This window comes from Mesocricetus auratus, unplaced genomic scaffold (assembly GCF_017639785.1).
Source record: "Mesocricetus auratus isolate SY011 unplaced genomic scaffold, BCM_Maur_2.0 Super-Scaffold_6730, whole genome shotgun sequence".
Classification (NCBI taxonomy): Eukaryota; Metazoa; Chordata; class Mammalia; order Rodentia; family Cricetidae; genus Mesocricetus; species Mesocricetus auratus.
Genome location: NW_024429184.1, coordinates 83,945,113 through 83,965,881, shown reverse-complemented (window position 1 = coordinate 83,965,881; position 20,769 = coordinate 83,945,113). Strand labels below are relative to the sequence as shown.

Here is a 20,769-nt window from a genome sequence, read left to right as displayed (position 1 = left end):
GAGCAAGGGATTCCTAGCCTACAATCCCACCACCAGCGAGTCTGGGAAGCAGGGAGAACCCTAAAAAGATGCATGGTAACTCAGAGAAGGGTTATGGGAGGAGATCTCCTAATTGGATTGGGAGCCGCGGGGGGTGGGAGATGGGAGAAAGAGAGGGGGAGAAGAGGAGGGGAGAGAAGGACACCATGGACACTGGAGAGCAGGAAGTTTGAACCAGGGTAAGAATAGAGGAGAGAAGGATGAGAGATACCATAATAGAGAGAGCCATTTAAGTTGTAGGAGAGATCCGGCACTGTGTGTGCATATCTATGTACAATTGTGGATTATTGAACTTGCTTCCTCTATCCTAGCTTTTACTTGACAACTGTTTTTGTTTTGTGAATGTGAAACACTTATAAATCCAAATAGTTGACACTCAGATAACATTCCATTTCTTACAAATTTTTGTGACTATTCTGTAATTGTACAGTTGTTCTTGCTTTCTGCACTATTCACTGACAAATGACCACTTAAGGCAAGCCACTTATTACTATGAACAACACTGCAGTCTAGTATTTGCTGACATTTGGTAAATACACTACTATGTGTTGGTATGATGCAAATATTTGATACATATTCAATCCATTATCTCTTCAATACCCACTTACAGCTGTTTTTTTTAAAAATTCACTTGATTGTATATATTTTGTCCTTGGGGATTAAATTCAGGACCTTGCTCATGGGAGAAAAATGCTCTACGACTCAGTCACAGGCTAGTCTCAATTCCATTCAAATTTAATGCATTAAAACAGGTGCATAATACAGTGACTTCCATGTTGTGTTTCACATCTACATAGTGTCTCTGGTCCCCATACCACCAGTGAGTTGCCATAGTTACTGAGTTGAATGTAGACAGCACGAATAATAGACTAAGATGATAAAACATAAGTGTTTTTGAAGTTATTTCTACCTTTTTGTCTTCAAATGAGAACTAATTACATATACAAGAAATGGCCTTCTGAAAAATGTTAGTGTTCAGTAAGCTGTAATTTATATCACACTTTGAAAAAAGAACAAGAAGGCATTGGCTTAGTACATGATTTAGTTTCATGTATACAACTAAATATTTCTATTCTTGTAGCAAAAAAGATTGGACCAAAAAGATAATATTTTATTTACTCCTAAATTTTAAATCTGTGCTCTAAATTTTGAAGGTAATATTTATTTCAGTATATACTCCAATCAGGAAAATATGAATATATGGAAAAATAACATTTGTCAATCATGAGAATGACATTACATTAATATTTCTCTGGAGGTTATGAAATTGAATTTATTTTAATGCTGAGCTTTAATAAAACTTAGCAAAACGAAGTTGGAAAAAAATGACCTGCTGAAAACAAGAATTTCAAATACAAATTGAACAAAGAGAACATTTGAAAACTTGATTTTGAATCCCTGCTGAAAACAAGAATTTCAAATACAAATTGAACAAAGAGAACATTTGAAAACTTGATTTTGAATCCCTGCTGAAAACAAGAATTTCAAATACAAATTGAACAAAGAGAACATTTGAAAACTTGATTTTGAATAAATATACCTACTGATACAAGTAGTCAAAAACTAAGTCAGTTTGTTTAATATATACTTGGAATATATGGGAGAATTTAAAGGACATATGTGTACACAAAACTAAACTTTTAAATGAAATTAAAACTGAGAAGAAAATAAGTGAGAGCATTAGTGTCAATAGTCAGCAGGTCACTAGGTAAAATTCATGTGAAAAATATGCTAGCAACAGTAAGAAAGAAGAAAAGCCAAAAGCACAAAAGATGAACGAAAACATTGAAATACACAACAAAAATACCGAATCACATTCCAGGGTAGCAATTGAATTTTTAAGTCTATTTTAAAATCAGTTGAACCCATATGAATTTTAATAGAGAATTTTATACAAGATTGTCCTATAGTGGTTAAAATCTTTAATAGCTGTATGCTTGGAAAGTTTTATTAGATGATGAAAACAAAAGAAATGGCTTATCCAGTTGTGAGGGATTAAAATCTCTATGTATATGTAAAATAAAATTGTTTCTAATTTAATAAAAAATTTAAAAAATCTGCATTGTTTAGTGTGGTTGAAAGTTGCTACTTGCTGCTAAAGTAGATTCTTGTAAACATACTTCAGTTATGCACTTATAACAAAGGCTCTTATGAAGAAAGAAATTAAAAAATTACAAATTACAAAGGAAGAAGTAAAATTATCCTTTTTGCTAATTGGCATGACCTTGTATATATTAAATAACAAAGAGTTTTCAAAAAAAGCAAGAAAATCTAGTTGAGTTAGTAAAATGATTTCAGGAAAATTGAAACATGCATTTAACAGAAAAATTAGTTATATCTCTATACATTATAATTGAAAAAAAATGAGTTTGAGGCTAGCATGGTCTACAAAGCTAGTTTCAGGATTACCAGAGCTGTCACACAAAGACTCTGCCTTGAAAAATCAAGACAAAACAAGTGAAAAAAATCTATAAACAAAAGCATTGAAGCTATAAAACATTAAAGAATTCACTAAGGTGATAAAAGATTTATACAAAGAAAAGTAAAAACAACTGAAGAAGAAAATTAAACAGGGTAAACAAAAATGGAAATACTTCTAATTTTTATTGATTGTTAACTATCTTATTAAGGAGTCAATACTATCAAAATGATCTATAGATTCAATGAAATCCCTGTCAGAAGTCCAGTGACCTTTGGAGTTAAGAGTGGGGTGGTTTAACCCACAGAAACACCTGACCTGAACAAGGGGAGTTCTTGGACTCCAGATTGATGGCTGTGTGGAAAGCATGGGACTGACCCAGACCCCCTGAATGTGGGTGTCAGTGGGGAGGCCTAGGTAATCTATGGGGCCTTGGGTAGTATTTATCCCTGGCGTACAAAAAGACTTTGAGTGCCCATGCCACAATATGGGAGGCTCTCTCAGCCGGGGAAACTTGGGGGAGGAACTAAGCCCTGCCCTGAATGAAATGACAGTTACTGGAGATCCACCATGGAGTGCCTCACCCTCCTGGAGATTGGGTGGGGGACTGGGGGACCTGGTGGGGAGGGCAGGAGAGGAGGGGAGGAAGAGGGAGCTGGGATTGACATGTGAAACAAGATTATATTAGGTTAGAAACAAGATTTCTATGAAATTCATGTGCGGTTTCAAAGGATCCTTAGTACCTGTCATTGTCTTATAAAAGACAGCAAGTTGGAAGTGTCATGAGTTCTAGTTTGTAAAGTTGTTATAAAGCTGTAGTAACTAAACTAAGGTGGTGATTCACATATACAGACAAATGTGCTGGAGTCCACAACTCAGAAAAAAACAAAAACAAAAACCCACAAATGTGAGGGAAAATTGTTTTAAAAAGAGTGTCAATGACCATTCAAATAGCAAATGAAAGCTCAATAAATGGTTGTAGGATAGTTTGATGCAACAGAATAAAGCTGGGTTCTTAGGTTAACAACTATACAACAATTAACTCAACTTACATCAAACCCTTGATTATAAAACCTAAACTAAATGCTAACAGAGGAAAATATAAAACAAAGGCTACATACATGACCTTAACTAGCAATGATGTTCTGGGCATGGTGTTAGCTACAAAGCCAACAAAAGAAAAAGTAGTCAAACAGGAAGAAAAAGAATTTTAATTGTAAAGCAGAAGAAAATATCAAGAGATAAAAAGCAAAATGAAACAGTAGTATTGAGGAAATCATTACATTTTCATATCTGATAAAAAGCCAATATCCAAAAATTCTGCAACAATATATGAACGATTCACTGATATAAAATTTCTTGAATACCTTTCTTCAAAGAAGGCATAGATATGAATAAATAGTGTATGATAAAATGCATAGAATTATTAATAGCTAGAGAATTTCAAATCTTAAGTCTAAGAAATCCAATGTGGTAAATTTATATTTTTATGTTTAATATTTTAAATATTAGTATGTTTTCACAATAGCAAATTAGATTCTACCTTTGGCAGTATTTTGAAGCAGAGTACCTGCAATTTTTATAATATTCCTACTAAAAAATTAAAGAATAATTTAATAAGAAATGATACTTATAACTGTACACCCCACAGAGAAGAGCAGATCTTCTATCGGAGAATCCAGCTCAACATTAAAATGCAAGACAATACTTACATATGGTACCATGTGACTCTTGAAGATGCCATACATCTAAAATGCGACATAAGAGTCAAAGTGTATTGTTTAATTTAAATGATATTTCCTTTTGGAAATTAAACATGTCATCAGAGAGAAGCAGAGAAATGGGATGAAAGTTGAAAAGTGAAGCAGAAGGAGCTATAGAGTAGGACTCAGAAATGTATAACAAAGAGTTAAAATGTAAATAGTCCTGGAGGTAGGAGCACAGTATGATAATAAAAATATATGAAAAAGCATTACATAACTATAGGAGATGGATTTGGAAGCTCACACTAAGTAAAAAGTATTTAAGGATATGAAAATGCTAATTTTCCTAATTAAATTATTGCACATTTTGTATAAATGCATTGGTAAGGAAACAGTATTCACAAATACAACTAATGTGTGCCTGTGAAAAATTAGACTTACAAAGATAAAAGCAGAGGAAGCTAAGGACTTTACAGGAATGACAGTGGCATGGTATGGTGGTTTCCACAGTGAGTGAAGAATGGGTACATGAGCAGTGTGAGGGTTGGGACAGGAGCAGTGGCAGTATTCAATAGGTATAGTGCTCATCTTACAAGACAGAGAGGGTTGGTTCAGGGGGGTTGGACAACAAGAAAAATGTATTCAAAACACTGGCTGTATGCTTATAAGATGTATTAGTCTGAGTACCATAAAAATTGGGGCAAAGCCGGGCGGTGGTGGCGCATGCCTTTAATCCCAGCACTTGGGAGACAGAGGCAGGAGGATCTCTGTGAGTTCGAGGCCAGGCTGGACCGACAGCCTCCAAAACAATACAGAGAAACCCTGTCTCTTAAAAAAAATAAATAAATAAAATTGGGACAAATGTAGGAATAATCCAAATTCTGCTTATAGACTTTGTAAAATATCCAACCTATTTGTTAATTCCCAATACTCAAGATTAAATAAAAATGTTAGAAAAGGCAAGAGTAACAGTCTGGTTCTTAAGATAATGCTTTAATTGTTTTGTTGTGGTTCAATAATTTTATTTTACTGTGTGTTATTTGAAATAAAAAGGTAATACACAGAGGCAAAGTTTTATTTTGTTTATCATTTGTGAATCTATGCAGATAATACTACATTGTGATTATGAAGCAATTTGGCTCAAAGTAAAAATAGGAAAACAGAGAAGTAGAATTAAAGAACTATATCTGAATAATAAAATAGTAATTTCTAAGATGGATCAAAATGTATTTTTCACTGATGACCCTTATAGCGTGTATTCATTCCAAGATTCTAGAAAACAAAGAAAGGATGAGCCCAGCAAACCACAAATGTTTGTGTGTGTGTGTGTGTGTGTGTGTGTGTGTGTGTGTGTGTTTGTGTATTAAGGCACCAAACTATCATAATGAACAAATAAATAACCACTCCAGGAGCTATATTGAACCAGAGTTGAAAGTTTATCAGCATGCTTTCTAGACCTCATTGTATGGTACTGCTATTATCTGAGGCTTCCCTAGTGGGTTATGTTCCTAGTCACTGCCATGAGAGTAGATAGAGACAAAACATGAAGTGTCTACATGTTCTTAGGTATCCTACAGGCACGAAGAGAGACTGAGAAGATACTGTTACTCCAGCATTTAATAACAGATCCTGACCCCTGTCCCGAGGCTGTGACCTGTTCTTCACTGTGTAGTTGTGTCTTGCTAAAAATCAGGTAGGTGGTTTATTAGCAATATGTATTAAAAAGGAACCTAGAAAAGTCCATTCAGAGTGTTATTTTCAAAAGGACAGTAACCAGGATGTTTCAAGACAGTGTCAACTATGATGATGCACAGTAATTTCAGCTGAGGACCCCCACTGCTCTGCAGGTAGAACCCATTTTGCTTACTTTTTTTGTAAACATTCCTACTCTTATCACAATCCTTGACATATAGTAAACACTTAAAAACTATTTTCTCACTTAATGAAAAAAATTGTGGCTAAATAGAGCAAATTAAAAGTTAAACAAGTACTCCTAAAAGTAAAGTACCTTGCCAAGGTCCAACAGCCTATTGTTGAGCTTCAGGGTACAACACGTAAATCTCTGTAGTTTTTCTCTAAGTGATTTATCCTCAAGAAAGCTCCCATGATGAAACAAGCCATCTGCCTCAGAGAACTTCCTGCTCAGTAAACTGGAATATAAAATCTGTAATGACTAGAGCTTTGTCAGCAAAGCATTTGTTGTATTTCTTTTGTGGAATGTGAAAAATACTCATGTCGGTCTCATAAATTTCCTGAGCAATCACCCACTGTTCGCTCAGCCTTTTGGATGTCAGGGAAGTCTGTGGTTGACTGATTCTCAAATGAATAATTCTAACAAGAAGGCTCATTTCCAGTGTGCTGCACTTTTGCTTATGATTAGAAAGAGTAAGGTTAACTCTTGATTAATGGTTGTTTTAGCAATGCTCAGTGCTAGAACACTCACATATACCTGGTCTCATCCTTTACCTATCAGCCATAGCAGTTTCTCACTGATCCTTTCCTAACCCATTAAGTGTAGTAATGGACTAAAGGGACTGCTATCATTGGTTTATGTATAACTAATCACTCAGGGAAATAAAGGGGGCTTTATTTTTGTTGGTTTGTTTTCCTTTTTATTTATCCTTGGAAAGAGAACTCAGAGTTTGCTAAATATTTAACAGGGTAATTTTTAAAGATAGTGTGTCACACTTAGCATCTGTAAAATGTGGGTTCGCTTTCTATATTTTTGTAGAAAATATGGGTTAAGAGGAGGATAAACTTAGGAGTTGTAAGACTATGCCCAACAATTATAGTCTTTAAAGTTAGAAGATTGTATACGTAGGAAAAGAAGTTGAGAAATACAGAAAAAACAAGCTATCATAACACCGCTAACGTATATGTCTAAACAAGAGATGGAACATAATTTAAGGAAAAATATTAAAATATTTCACACAAATCACCTTATCTATCAATTTTAAGTATGTAAAAATAGTTCATGAATTATATTTTGTTCTATGTCAGTTTAAGTAGAAAAAATACCCCTAAGTTTTTTTCTCTTACACTCTCTATTTTCTCCATAATTAGAAAACTCATGGACAAAACCTGTTCAAATGCTGCAGCAGGATAGAGTCAACATTTTCTAGTCAAATTTGAACTTCTGTTTTCATGTTATGAAGGAAAAAATAAATTATTAAGATGTGCCAAGTAATTTTACGCAAGTTAGTCTCTTCAATTATTGCATAAGCCTTAAGTCTAGAGATGGCTTAATACATGAAATATCAGCAATGTAAGTCTGACCTAGATCCCCAGACTCTACGTAAACGTCAAGTGTTTGTAATCTCCTGTGTTCCTGTAGGCAGAAGTAGGCATAGACAGGACAGTCTTCTGGGTCCGGTGTGCATAGCATAGAAAAGATCTTGTCTGAAACAAGGTGGAAAAGCAAGAACTGCCACCTGAATGCTATTCTGTGACCTCCATGTGTAGGCCATGTCACACTCATGCCCAAACCTACTTATAGGAACCAGCACCCACTCACACAATGTTCATGAACTTCAAGCTCCCACCATTATCTCTAATGGGTCAATGTGGACATAGAGAGCAAGAGGCCTTTACATGCTAATGTCTTTCCAGTTGAAGAAAGAATAAATAAGTTATATGAAATGCTCTAAGTCCAAACCCAGCCCTCTTAGTTTTCTACTGTCACTATCAGAATTACAGACTTCTTCTGCACTTACTGCATCTTGGTTGAGATACTGATTTCTACCATTAAACTCCAAACACATTTATGCTCTAATAATAATTTGATTTTATATATATATATATAAGTCATAATGTATTGAGGAAATATAATATAATATAACTTACATGTTTTGTACTTGTAACATATATTTTTAGGTAATGAGAAGTAATGTGTTCACTGACTCTCAAGGAAGCATAGTGATTACTCCTAGAAAGGAACCTTTTGCTTATGGAGAAAATAAATCATATTTGCTATAGGTTTTCATATATTTTAGTCCTTCTTGGTTCAATATATTCTTAGAATTGAATACAAATTACAAAATTCTTTATGTTTTCTGAAGTTCTAGAGAACTGAAGTTGAGCTGAGTAGAAAGAGAAATCATATATGAAGTGCAGGGGTAAAGAGCATGAAAAAAAAGTTCCAAGTGTTCCCACATGCATGCATGTTTCTTTATTCAGAGGAGAGGAGGGGCCTGGGAGGGAGAAAGGGACAAAAGCAGAGAGAGGAGGAGGGTGAGGCAGGGCATTATGTCTCTTTAATTTTCCAGATAATAACTGTTGCAGTTTTAAAGTGGTTTGAGAGAGACAGACACCATAGTACAGAACTGGTTTGTTTTTTGAATTGGGGGAAAGTGAATGGTAAAAGTGGGGAGGGGATAGGGTAGACTGGCTTCTAAGAAAAGAGAGAGAGAGAGAGAGAGAGAGAGAGAGAGAGAGAGAGAGAGAGAGAGAGAGAGACAGAGAGAGACAGAGAGAGAGAGAGAGAGGAGAGAGAGAGACAGAGAGAGAGAAAGAGAGAGAGAAGAGAGAGACAGAGAGAGAGAAAGAGAGAGAGAGAGACAGAGAAAGAGAGAGAGAGACAGAGAGAGAGAGAGAGAGAGAGAGAGAGAGAGAGAGAGAGAGAGAGAGAGAGAGAGAGAAGGATGGGAGGTGAGCAGGGCCTTTTAAAAGGGAACATAGTGAATGTGCACAGGTGGTGCTCTTAGTGGCTACAGCTGAGGGCATACTCTGTCAGAACACCAAGGAAAGGCCAGTACAGATGCCGTAATACTAAAAGTAACTACATGATTACACTGTCTTTTATTTTCACAAACCTTCAAGCAAATAGTTAAACCATTCTGAACTGAAGCTAGATAATAGTGTGCTATTCTAATTTGCCACTTTCAGAATTCTAGCAACAATACTAATTTTGAAAGAACTTTTCAGTTGCTAAATGATGATGAAAAAAGATTCAAAATTTTCCAATGACTAGAATTTGAAAAGGATTAGGTTCATTAGCTAGATATTAAAACTTTAGTGAACTTTATGCAGTGTAGACAATGATCAAAAGTACTTTGGAATCCTGTAGATTCTGGGTCTGTCATATTGTAGCTAAAAATATTGACATATGTCACCTGAGACTTTTTAGACTTAGTTGAATGTTCTGTTATTGCTATTATGTTTTCTACAATATGGCATCAATATGAGCACAGCTGCAGTAGATATGTATGTATGAACTATACATTATATGTTGGCATACAGTAAGTGCTCAATAGATGTTATTTATTGTCACAGTTATGAGCTATCTAAGCTTTCCCTTGTTTGTACTAAATGTCTTTTCTGCTGTTTAGTGCTCAGTAGTGTAAAAAATAATATATGCTTGTTTTATTAAACATCATCAATATATAATATGTGGTGGCTTGAATGAAAAAGGCTCCCCTTGGCTCATGTATTTGAATACTTAGTTCCTAGTTGGTAGGATAGTTTGGCAAAGATTAGGAGATATGACCTTTTTGGAGAAGATGTGTCACTAGGGGCGATTCTTAATGTTTTAAAAGTCCATGCAACACAGAGTTGCTTTATTTCTTTCAGCCTCATGCTGTGCTTTGTGGATAAGATGTAAGCTCCCAGTTATTATGGCTACCTATCTCCCTGCTACCATACTATCTACCATGATTTTCATGGGTTTTAGAACACTCTGAAACCATGACCCCAAAGTAAATGCCTTTTCTTGTAAGTTGCTTTCATTACAGTAACAGAAAAATAACTAAGATATGATATGGTTCCATTTATGATCTCTGTAAAGCTTAAAATTATAAGATAATTCATAAAAATAAAAGGTTACTCATCACATTTAGAAAGTTTCTATATGTATAAGGTAAGAAGGTATTTTGCAGTCAGAAATCAAAATAAAACAAGACAAAAACAAATGAACTGAACCTTAAAATGAAAGTTTTGTTTTCTGAGAAGGAAGAAAGAAAGATGAGTTTGAGAACATGAAGACTTTAGGGATGTGGAAGAAGTTGAAGAAGGCCAACGAAGATGATTAAAATACGTTGTTTGGGAAAATATAAAAAGAAAGAAAGTAGATTTTGTTTCCTGAAATCAAATGATATTATTAATAAAACAACTTCATCTTCTGGATGATATCTATATTCTTCCTTCACATTCCTTGTAAGGGCTAGAAGAAATGGCTATTTTCTCTTGACAGTCTGAGGAAGCCTGGACATCAGGATGAAGGAACCAGCTAACAAGGGAGCCTCTGACTCACAAAGGCCTCCCGATGCATCTCAAACAAGCAAGAAAGTATGGAGAAAAAATAGACATCATTTCTCAAAGTTATACATGCCTGGTTTACTGTACCATTTTTTTCTTTTGGGTGGGGGTTTGAGAAAGGGTTTCTCTGTGTTGCTTTGGAGTCTGTCATGGAACTCTCTCTGTAGACCAGACTGGCCTCAAAACTCATAGAGATCCAACTTCCTCTGCCTCCTGGGGACTGAGATTAAAGGCATGAGCCACCTCTGCCCAGTTACTTTACCAATTTTTTATGGTTATTTCACACTATTCTCATTCCTGTGTCCTATATCTGTATGTTATCTACCAGACACATAGGTTTCTGATCAAATTTATGATCTCTATTGTTTTATTATAAATTAGAGAATTAAAAGATTTTATCCATAATCAAAGAAATTAGCACCTAAACAATGAATTATTGCTCTTAATATGAAATATTGCATTATAAAAGGATATTAATATGGATAGGGTAGAGTCAATTATAAAATGAAAATTTAATAGTTTTCTGTTCCAAATATACAAAATTTCCTTTCCATAGTACAGTTCTGCTCTGTGCTTTTAGAGTATTTCCTAATTTCTTCTAAAGACTAGACTATTTGGTATGTAAGCCTTGTGAATTACATTACCATTGGGAGACATCCATTTTACTCTTCCTGGTAAAATTCTTGGCTCTCATCAACCTTTTGTTTACTTTGCTCTAATTGAGATTTACTCTTAGGACAACAGTCTCTGTTGAAATTCTTTGTGTTTTATTCAAGCTCTGGTTCTATTTTTGTTAGAAAATGTAAACCTTCCAACACTCCAATAATGCTGGTGTGAATTTCCTATTCATTTCCTGGAACAAATCTGCTGGGATTTAAGAGAGGAAGTTGACCAGCTGGAACAAAATTCTTCTAGATGACTGAGGCAACACTTCATTGATTGTGTTAAAACCTTGTTCCTGTCATCTCAACACCAAGATGTTATCATGTCTTCCTACTACAATGTTGTCCTACAGTCATACTGTGAATTCTTTTAGAACCTGACAATTTTATAATTATTGTTCATGTTACTTTAGTAAGTGGGTGATACTTGACACAAAAATTCATTGTAATTTATAATTAGCTATTGTGAGAAACAATGGAAACAACAGAAGCTGTTCTCTTACAACTTAAAGGGTAAAAGGTCTGCAAACATGGCACTAGATGTGCCACAGGCTCCAGGGCAGAATAGCTCCTTACTTTGGGAGCTGGTAGGTTCTCTGCTACTGTATCACTCCACTGTGCACGAGGTCTATACTTCACCTTCTTCACTGTCTTGCCACTGTGTGACTCCCCAAAGATATTATCATGCAATTTATAAGCTATTGGGTAATCTAGTATGACCCTGATAATCATCCTGAACACAAGTCCCTTGTTGAAGTTTCTTTTACATTGGTGAAGACTTTCTCAGAAAGATGTCACATCCACAGGGTTTAAGAATTAAGAGACATTTCCACTAAGTTTTATTTTCTTCTAGGGAAATTTACATTATCCATTTATCATTTGGGGATATAGTTTTAAGTCAATGACAGAAACTTTGCCTATCACACACATGGCCTAAAATAACATGGATAAAATAATACTGGTTTTTAAATTGTCACTTCTTAGTTAATTTTTAAGAAACTGATTCATGATGGACAGTGGTGGCACATCCCTTTAATCCCAATACTTGGGATGCAGAGGCAGGCAGATCTCTGCAGTACTTCCACCCAGTTGTCTCTGATTCAATTCATGTCTCAAGTTCCTACCTTGAGTTCCTTCCTTGGTTGTCCCCAATGAAATATGATCAGGACATTTAAGCCAAATAAAGCCTTTAAACCCACAGTTAGTTTTGGTTATGGTCTTTATCATGGTAGTAGAAAATAAATAAATGTATTTAAAATGTTATGGATTATATTCTATCAACTAATTGCTTATTAGACTCCCCTGAACCAACATAGGCTTCAATATTACCTTTCTTTGCTTCCTGGAAGTTGAACATAGTCTCTATGGATAAAGATATATAAACATTAACACAGGAATGTTCAACGGAACATTGGAGAAGGGTCCTTACTACCAAACCTCTTCTTAGAGGACTAACTTTCACAGTACTGGAAGATGGTATGCATCTTCTGAGGAAAGAATACAATACTATCCCTCCCCAATAGTGATGACTATGAATTACAATTACCAGAAGGGTAAGATGCTCCTAAGGGTGTAATAGTGACATTTACATATTGACAGTAACCTACAGCCTTTTCAACAAGATGACAGCCTTTTCTGATACTGTAAACTTACTCAACCATCCATAGCTATTGAAGTCTTGACTCTCAAAGGAGAACATTCTACCATCCCTTTGCCAAACTATGATAATTCTTCTCTGCAGTCTCAATATTTATCTTTATACACACAGATAAGTGTAACTTTCACCCTTCATCAAAGGTTCATTTTACAGCATATAAAGGCCATTACAGAAATAAACAACTGGTAAAAATGTAGAGAACAACTGATAAGTAGGTTCCCCATCTCAAATGATACATCTACAACTCAAAACCCTACGGCTAAGGTTCAGAGAATATCTCAGAAGAAGGGACAGGAACATTGTAAATGCCGTAGGGTCAGAAAGAATTTTGCAAGATTGTGTGTTCTATATATGATAGGTAAGATATGCCAATGAGCTCAACAGTTTGTCTAACAAATAAGATCTGAACAATGACAATACCGGCTATCATACAAAAGAGGATGGTGAAATATCATGGTAGGATCCCCCCCTAGCAGTCAATTAAAGATTCCTGAAAGGGTGAATTGGTTGCTTCCAGGGGTGAGTCTGGTTCCAAATTAACTAGATTATCCAATACAAAGTTGTTAACCTTGAAAATGTATATATTCAAGAAAATCAATATTAAACTTAGTTGGCAAATATTCATACCTACAACATACACACACAAGGCAGGCTATGAATCTCAGAGGGAGAAGGGGCAGTAGGAGAGTTTGGAGTTATTAGACAGGGGATATGATGCAATTATACTTTAATTAAAATAACATTACTTTTCAATTTCTTCACTAGAAAGAGATAGCCCATGTAATAATGACCATCATGGTGTAGAGTAGCTTAAGTTCTGACTCCATATTCCATTGTTTTAGAAGACTAATATTTTAGACATATTTAAATAGAAAATAAGAAATATATTCATGAAATAATTGGACACAGGAAAGTACATCTCCAATGCCAGCAAGAAGGAGTCTGGGATAGGAAATTTGAGAGTTCAAGCCAGATTTGGCTATCAAGCAAAATCATTTCATATAAATACTAAGCAAATATTCAACAAATGCAATCTTCCCTAATATTTTTTATTTAATCAGTACAACACCAAGGTGGTTATTAAACACACATCATGTCATCTAGAATAACTTTAGAATAAGTAAATCCAATAGTATCAAGGGTTAGAATTTTAAGTCTTCTCCAACTTGCATTCACATTCTCTCTCTATTCATTATACCTGCAATTGCTTTCTAAAGAACTTGTATTCATGGTTCAACTGGTTCGTTCACTATACCTTTAGCTTCCCTTGTTTCCCCTTGACTGCATAGTCTTGGGCATCCTATTTCACATTTGTGTCCTGAGAATAAATTCTACGCTGACTATTAGTAAAAAAAATTTCCACCTTGCATCTTTAATAAAACTCTTCTAACAAGCTCATATAAAAGTAGCAATTCAAACTACAAATGCACAGAGAGTGTGTAGAGTATGACATTTCCTTTACGCTTGGCAAGAGATATATTTCTTTCTATTTAACATATACGACTTTATGAGTCTGTAATATGCCAGACTCCTCACTGTCCTCTATATGATGTCTTATGCTTAAAGTCACCCAGTAGCTAATTTTATATAATCAGTTTGGCAAAAACTGTTACAATGCTTGATCTTTTAGCATACTTATATGAGGAAGCTGATCCATTTGGTGTTTGACCAAATGGCCAAAAACATCTAAGAATGAAAATGAATCAAATAATATCATACTCATCATTGAATTCATTCAATCTGTAAAATAAAAGCTTTGAAATACAGTAAGCTAAGTATCAAAGGGCCTTTGAATTGTTACAAAAACAGGGAAATACATAATCGTTTTGATCGATTAGATTCCACATTCCATTCCTACAAAGAAAGTAAAAAGTAAGTATGCATATTATGTCAGGGAGACATAGTGAGAGCACTGGTAAGAAACATGGGAAGGACTGATGTTAATATGAGAATAAGCAATGATTCCCTGGGTAAGTATAATAAATTGTAAACTCATATAAGAAAAATAACTGCCTTTCTTCTAAGCTACTTTGTATGACTTTAATATATGCATTTTCAGTAGTCTGCTCTGATGACACAATCTAATACAGCAGTTTCTACTACTGAAGTGAAAATACATTTTGAATCTGAAATTTATGGATAAATAAGAGGGAAAAGCTCCCCTCCTTGCTTTCTCTACCATGAAATGACTTATTTCTATTGGGCCTCTGGAGTCAGGTTTTTATACTCCAGATAAAAGAAATCATTTTCAGTAATTATTCTTATACCCTTTTCCAGTAGTACAAAGCAGAATTTTGTTAACAAACACCTATAATATACTTCATTTCAAAATAATAATATGTCCTCTCCATGGGGTTTATTCAGTTTTTTATTCATGTATGTTGACTATTCTTGAGACAACTAAAGTGAATTGATTTTTCTTATTTAAAAGGGTTGCATGTCATAAACTCAAACTTTTATATTCTATGCATGAAGAATTTTTTTGATGGAAGCATGCTGAGCTTAACATGTAATTTACATTGAACTCACTGAGTTTCAAATGCACTCTGGGAGTTATAAAGGTTCATTTCTCCACAGGCTAAAAGACCTGTTTCCAGGAGCACTCAAGTCAAATTTAGTCCTGAAAAATGCAATATGACAGGATTCCTTCTTGATGAGATTAATAGTAGATATCAAGAGATAGGTGTAATACACGTGGCCTCTATGCTATTTTTGTAAAGCTAGAAATCTTGGTATGGTGACACAATAAAGGCTGGTTTAACCATGATTTAAAGCCTCCCATTTCTAAGGAAGTGGACTAATGGTGAGTGGATTTATTCTTCTATTTTAGTTTAAGATTAGGTATAATATTTAACAGTTTTGTGACACTGGATACTGAGCTGTGCAGGCCTATGGCTTCAGAGAGAAACCAAATTACAGATATTAAATAGGCTTTTAATTGTCATCCTTGACCTGGAAAGAAGAAAAAGGAAAGAAAACTATAATTGAAGACCTCCCTCAATAAAGAAAGTGTATGGTGACTTAAGAAGCTAGGGATTCTGGAGAAAATACAAGGAGAAGAGCAGTGGACTGGAAGGCTCTGGGCATCTAACTTCAGGCCTTATCTGAACATTTTCAGCCACTATGTGAGGAAACTCCATAGGGCTTGAGGATAAGTCACACAACAGGATCATAAGAAACTCTCCTTGGTGCTCTCAGAATCCAAAGCACAGATAAGCCTCATGGGAATCAGAAAGTCATAGGAATTTGAGTAAAGGTCTCACCATAAGTCATTTCACTAGCAGGGCAACTTAGCTTCATGTTATTAAATGCTAACGATCTAAGACACAATGGCAAGGAACAGAGTGAGATTGGTTCTCCAAATACCCGTATCCTAGTACAAAATTTAAGGAAATTAAAAAACATAAAAATCTCTAACATCTAACACCACACAAACACACACACACACATACACACACACATACACACACACAGGCAAACATACACAAACACACACACACATACACAATGTTTAGGAATTTCACATTATTGGAAGATCTGATACAAAAGGAGAAAGACAATTCATTGTGAGGATATGTTAATAGAAACAGCTTTGGAAATAATACGGACAAAATAATTTGCAAAGGACACTAAAAGCTGGTTATAATTATGTTGCATGCATTGAAGACTATTCAAAATTCAGTATTTTAAATAGAATATCAAACATATAGAAATGTAAAAAATGAAAACATCTTTTCTGGATGCAATGTACAGTATTTTAATACTGATTAGGTTAGCTTAGGCATTCAGACAGAAAAGTAATGAAAATAAAACTTCGTACCAAATAACACAGGGATGTATAAAAGGCTAAAACCCAAAACCGGTGAGATAGAAAATAAACTAGATCAACTAAGAGGACTGTAATATTTGTGTAAATCAAGGAATATCTTAAAAATTGGAAAGTGCAAAGCTATTTAAGGAAACAATGCTCAAAACTTCCCCACACTTGATGGGACTCTTTAGCAGGTTTGTATGTATATATAGCATACACATAAAATCTGGAACAAAGGAAAACATTCTTCTAAGCAGAAAAAAGACCCACTTTTTGTATAAAGTTACAATATGATTGGATGTCAGTTTCTACTTTGATCTAGGCCAGTTTAGAAAATGATAAATTAATATTCTTTATCTGTTCCGAATAAGAAAACATCTGTGCATTATAATATACATATTTATAGAGAACAAGAAGATAAAATCTATTTCTGCATAGGTATTATGACAATGAACAGGAATATAATCATGTATATGTTAATATCAAAGTATAATTCAGAATTAGGATATTGTCAACAATCATGTAGAATGGTTTAAAGATGAGAAATTAGCTAATTCAGTGAGAATTAATTATAATTCTAAACTATTAAATACATCGTTTTTTCACAATTTCAACATGCTCGGGCCAGGACCTAATAGAATAATAGAATTAAGAGGAAAAATGCAGAAATCTACTGGTATAATTACTTAAAAAACAAAATTCCCAGGTTTTTGTATTTTTCCTTGAGTCAGCTCTGAGCATATCCCATGGGACAAAAATACTGTATCTGTTTGTGTAAGCTCTGGTTCTCATCCCCCTCCCCATGGCATATGGTTTAGTCAAGAAGTTTAGGAGTAACATCTTATATCACTATTCTAGATTATGTTTTTCTTTGTAAACTGGAAGGAATTAATTTCTAAGAAACACATTGATTATGTATGCAGCAAATGTAACTTCCCTCGGTATGGCTGTATTTGACCTCCATTTCCTCCATTTAGTGCTCTGATAAAACACTGTTTTTTCTTACTTTAAGAACAAATTTTATCTTTCTTTGTTTTCATTCATTTTGAAAACTTGTGTGATAGCTGCCATTGGAGAAAACAAAGAATTATATTGTTGGTAATTTCAGAGTCCTGAGCAAAAATACACTGAACAGCTGTTTGTAAATGCTGAACAGCAAGGAGAATTGAGGATGGGATATGGATTGTTTTAACCCAAATAAGATATTTTCTAGAAAACTGAATATGATATGGGAAACATTTTTTTACTGTTTGAATGCTTGATACTACAATTCTCAGGAAAATTGAGCCACAGTCTTTTTGTGATCCTGTATGGAGGGAATAAATAAGCACTTATCCCTTTGTGTAGGGAAAAGAGATCAGATTTCCAATGAAATATATATAGAGAGAAAGCCTGTGCTCCAATGAGATGATTCTCCTTCTCTTGTTCAATAATAGTATTCATCTTTTGTAATGGATTTTTTCAAATGGCTTTAAAAAATTCACCAGGTATAAGACAATGTCTGCTTTGGACCTCAGAGAGTAGAGAGTGAGAAAGGAGTTACAAATAGAGTGAATGCATTATTAATGAATCACCCTGCAGCTGTCCTTAAAGACTGCCAGGAAACGTCTATACATTTAGAAGACACTCACCTGGAAAAAACAAAAGCATGGGAGATAATATCCATTCTTTCTGTTGTATTCAGGGAAATGTTCTCATGGCTTGACCTTTTCATATCCCCTGTCACTGCTCCCTAGGCAAGCAAGTCTCTTGGTGAACAAATGGAAGTCTCTTCCCCAGGAAATATAATCAATATTGGATGGCATTAAAATAAGGAATTTATATTTTTGTCTTTTAGATGAACTAAAATTCATTGTATTGTATTTTGTTCATGTTAATTAATTTCAGTAAACCAATTTTAAATAATATTTTGCATTCTCTATGTCTGAATTAAAAAACCCTGAAACTCAACTATTTTAAAAAATAACAGTCTACAACTTACATATATGTTGATAAAAATGATGCATTAATTACATATGCATACTTAATTATAATTGGTTCCATAGTTATCTCAACTAAGCTGCATAGACTGTAGAATTTTATCTCTGTTCTAGAATAGACGATTGAGGAATAGAGAGTTCTGAAATATGAAGAGAAAAAGTTTCTGTGTCATGAATGACCACAATTAGAAGATATAAATTAGATCTTTTACTAAATGTTACAAAAGAAAAGATTTATGAGTTCCTTAAAATGATGTTGATACCATTTAGAAGTAGATAACTTTATTCACAATCTCTAAAGACTTAATTTGATAGTTTTTTATTATTGAAGTAGTCCACCCAGAATTCATTTTTATATCTCTAAAACATTGACGTCCAAAACTCTGTTAGTGTTTAGAAACTCCGTGAACTGTGATGCAAGAATGTAAGATAAAAAGCATCATTCTTCCTCATTTTTATACATAGATGTTCAGAATTCACATCCTTTTGTACAGTTCCATTTTATTCTATACTTATTTACTCTTTGCTTGTTTATAATATACTTTTCAATAACTAGTTTATAAAAACAGGGCTTCCTGCAATACATCATTAAAGTGATAATAATAATGTAAAGAACAATACCTAAGGAAAGTCCTTTTATTTTTATATACTAAAACAGTTTAAGAAGCAAGAAGCATGCAATGAAATATGAAGGTTTTAATTATCGAGCCTTCTAGTTTTAGGAAAATATAAAATTCCAAGAACATTTTCTCCTATGTCTCTGTAGTAATCAATAGTGGTGTAAGACTTCCATCTATATCATGACGATTGTAAAAGTTTGACACTATTAAATAGTGCTGTAATATAATCCATAAGCTTGGGGTTGCTATATTAATATTAAATAGAACACTAATACAGACCAAGAAAACTAGAATATGGGGCTAAATGATAAAGAGACATTTAGAATACATAGGTAATTTCTTATGAAGTCTTAACAATTATAACTTTACTGACTTAATAATACTTTCCAAGATGATTTTGGTGGCTAATCATAGAAATCCACAGAACCATTGCAGAAAATTTAGATAAGACATCAAATATCTGAAAACTTTTTTTAACAGTTGGCATTATATAAAGTCTAAGAACTGTATAACACTATTATATTAAAGTTTATGTTAGCCAACAAACTTACATAATGCTAATATATGTAATAATATCGATAACTTTAAAAGTACTCTTACCAACGAGTAGTTTTTAGATATGCTAGAGATAAAAATGGAAAGAAATAATAAGAAACCCTAAACTATGAAACTCTAAATAACGTAAGAAATTGAAAGACAAGGTAGAATAATTTTGAGATAAATCATTCTGCATCCAGTAAATAGAAAATAGATAAAAAATACAAGAGCACTCTTGACAAGTATAACCAGTAAATATAAACCAAAAAATTTTAGATAATTGTCAATCAAATGTAATCATACAATAAAGGGATGGTGACCATATAAGATTTATATGAGAAATTCAAGGTTAGTTCCCTTTCAAAAATGTCATACTAAAAAAAAGAAAACATTTTAAGAGAGGGAAAATCAACTTACAAGCATTCTAAAAGTTTATTACTGAAATTGCCTGAAAGCTAGGGAATGTGTAGCCTTTCCTAAATATTGGATAAATGACATATTTTAGAAACACCACCTATTTCATGGTCAATACTGAAAATTTCTCCAAGCCCAAGATGCTTGCATCTGGCACTTGATTCACACTTTACTGATCTTACTGACTATGATAATAAAGCAGGAGAAAGAAATGAGAGGCAAGGTCCCAGAAAGTACGTGCCCAAATGTTTGCCCTTTATATTGCTTATGTAGAAAATTTCATAGCACCTACAGAATTGATAGAACAGTGATTGAACAGGTATTAGGATATACAGTTAATGTTAAGAAATGTGCTCATGATTTTATATTAAATATCCAGAAAACAAATTTAAAACGATTCCATTTAACATTTTTTCAAAAAATATTTTGGAGTAATAAGTTTAAAGAAAACATATATTATCTTTATAATATGGCTGAGAACATTTTTAAACGAACGAAGAAACAATTTAAAATCAGGTTTATACATTATGTATCAGTTAATTTGTAAAAATTTAGGAATTCATGCATTAAATATATGGTTTATTATACATCAATAGCTATAAATGTAGAAGAAATGATAAATAAATAAATCAATATGTCTGTAGATCTTTACAAAATAATGTAGTTCTAATGTAAA

The 20,769-nt window shown here is 33.8% G+C and overlaps 1 protein-coding gene across 3 annotated transcripts in view; it reads right to left on the bottom strand.

Annotated features, from left to right (window-relative positions):
- Window positions 1–20,769, bottom strand: part of Dcc (DCC netrin 1 receptor) — a 1,023,267-nt gene that overhangs the window by 126,296 nt on the left and 876,202 nt on the right. The window lies entirely within an intron of this gene.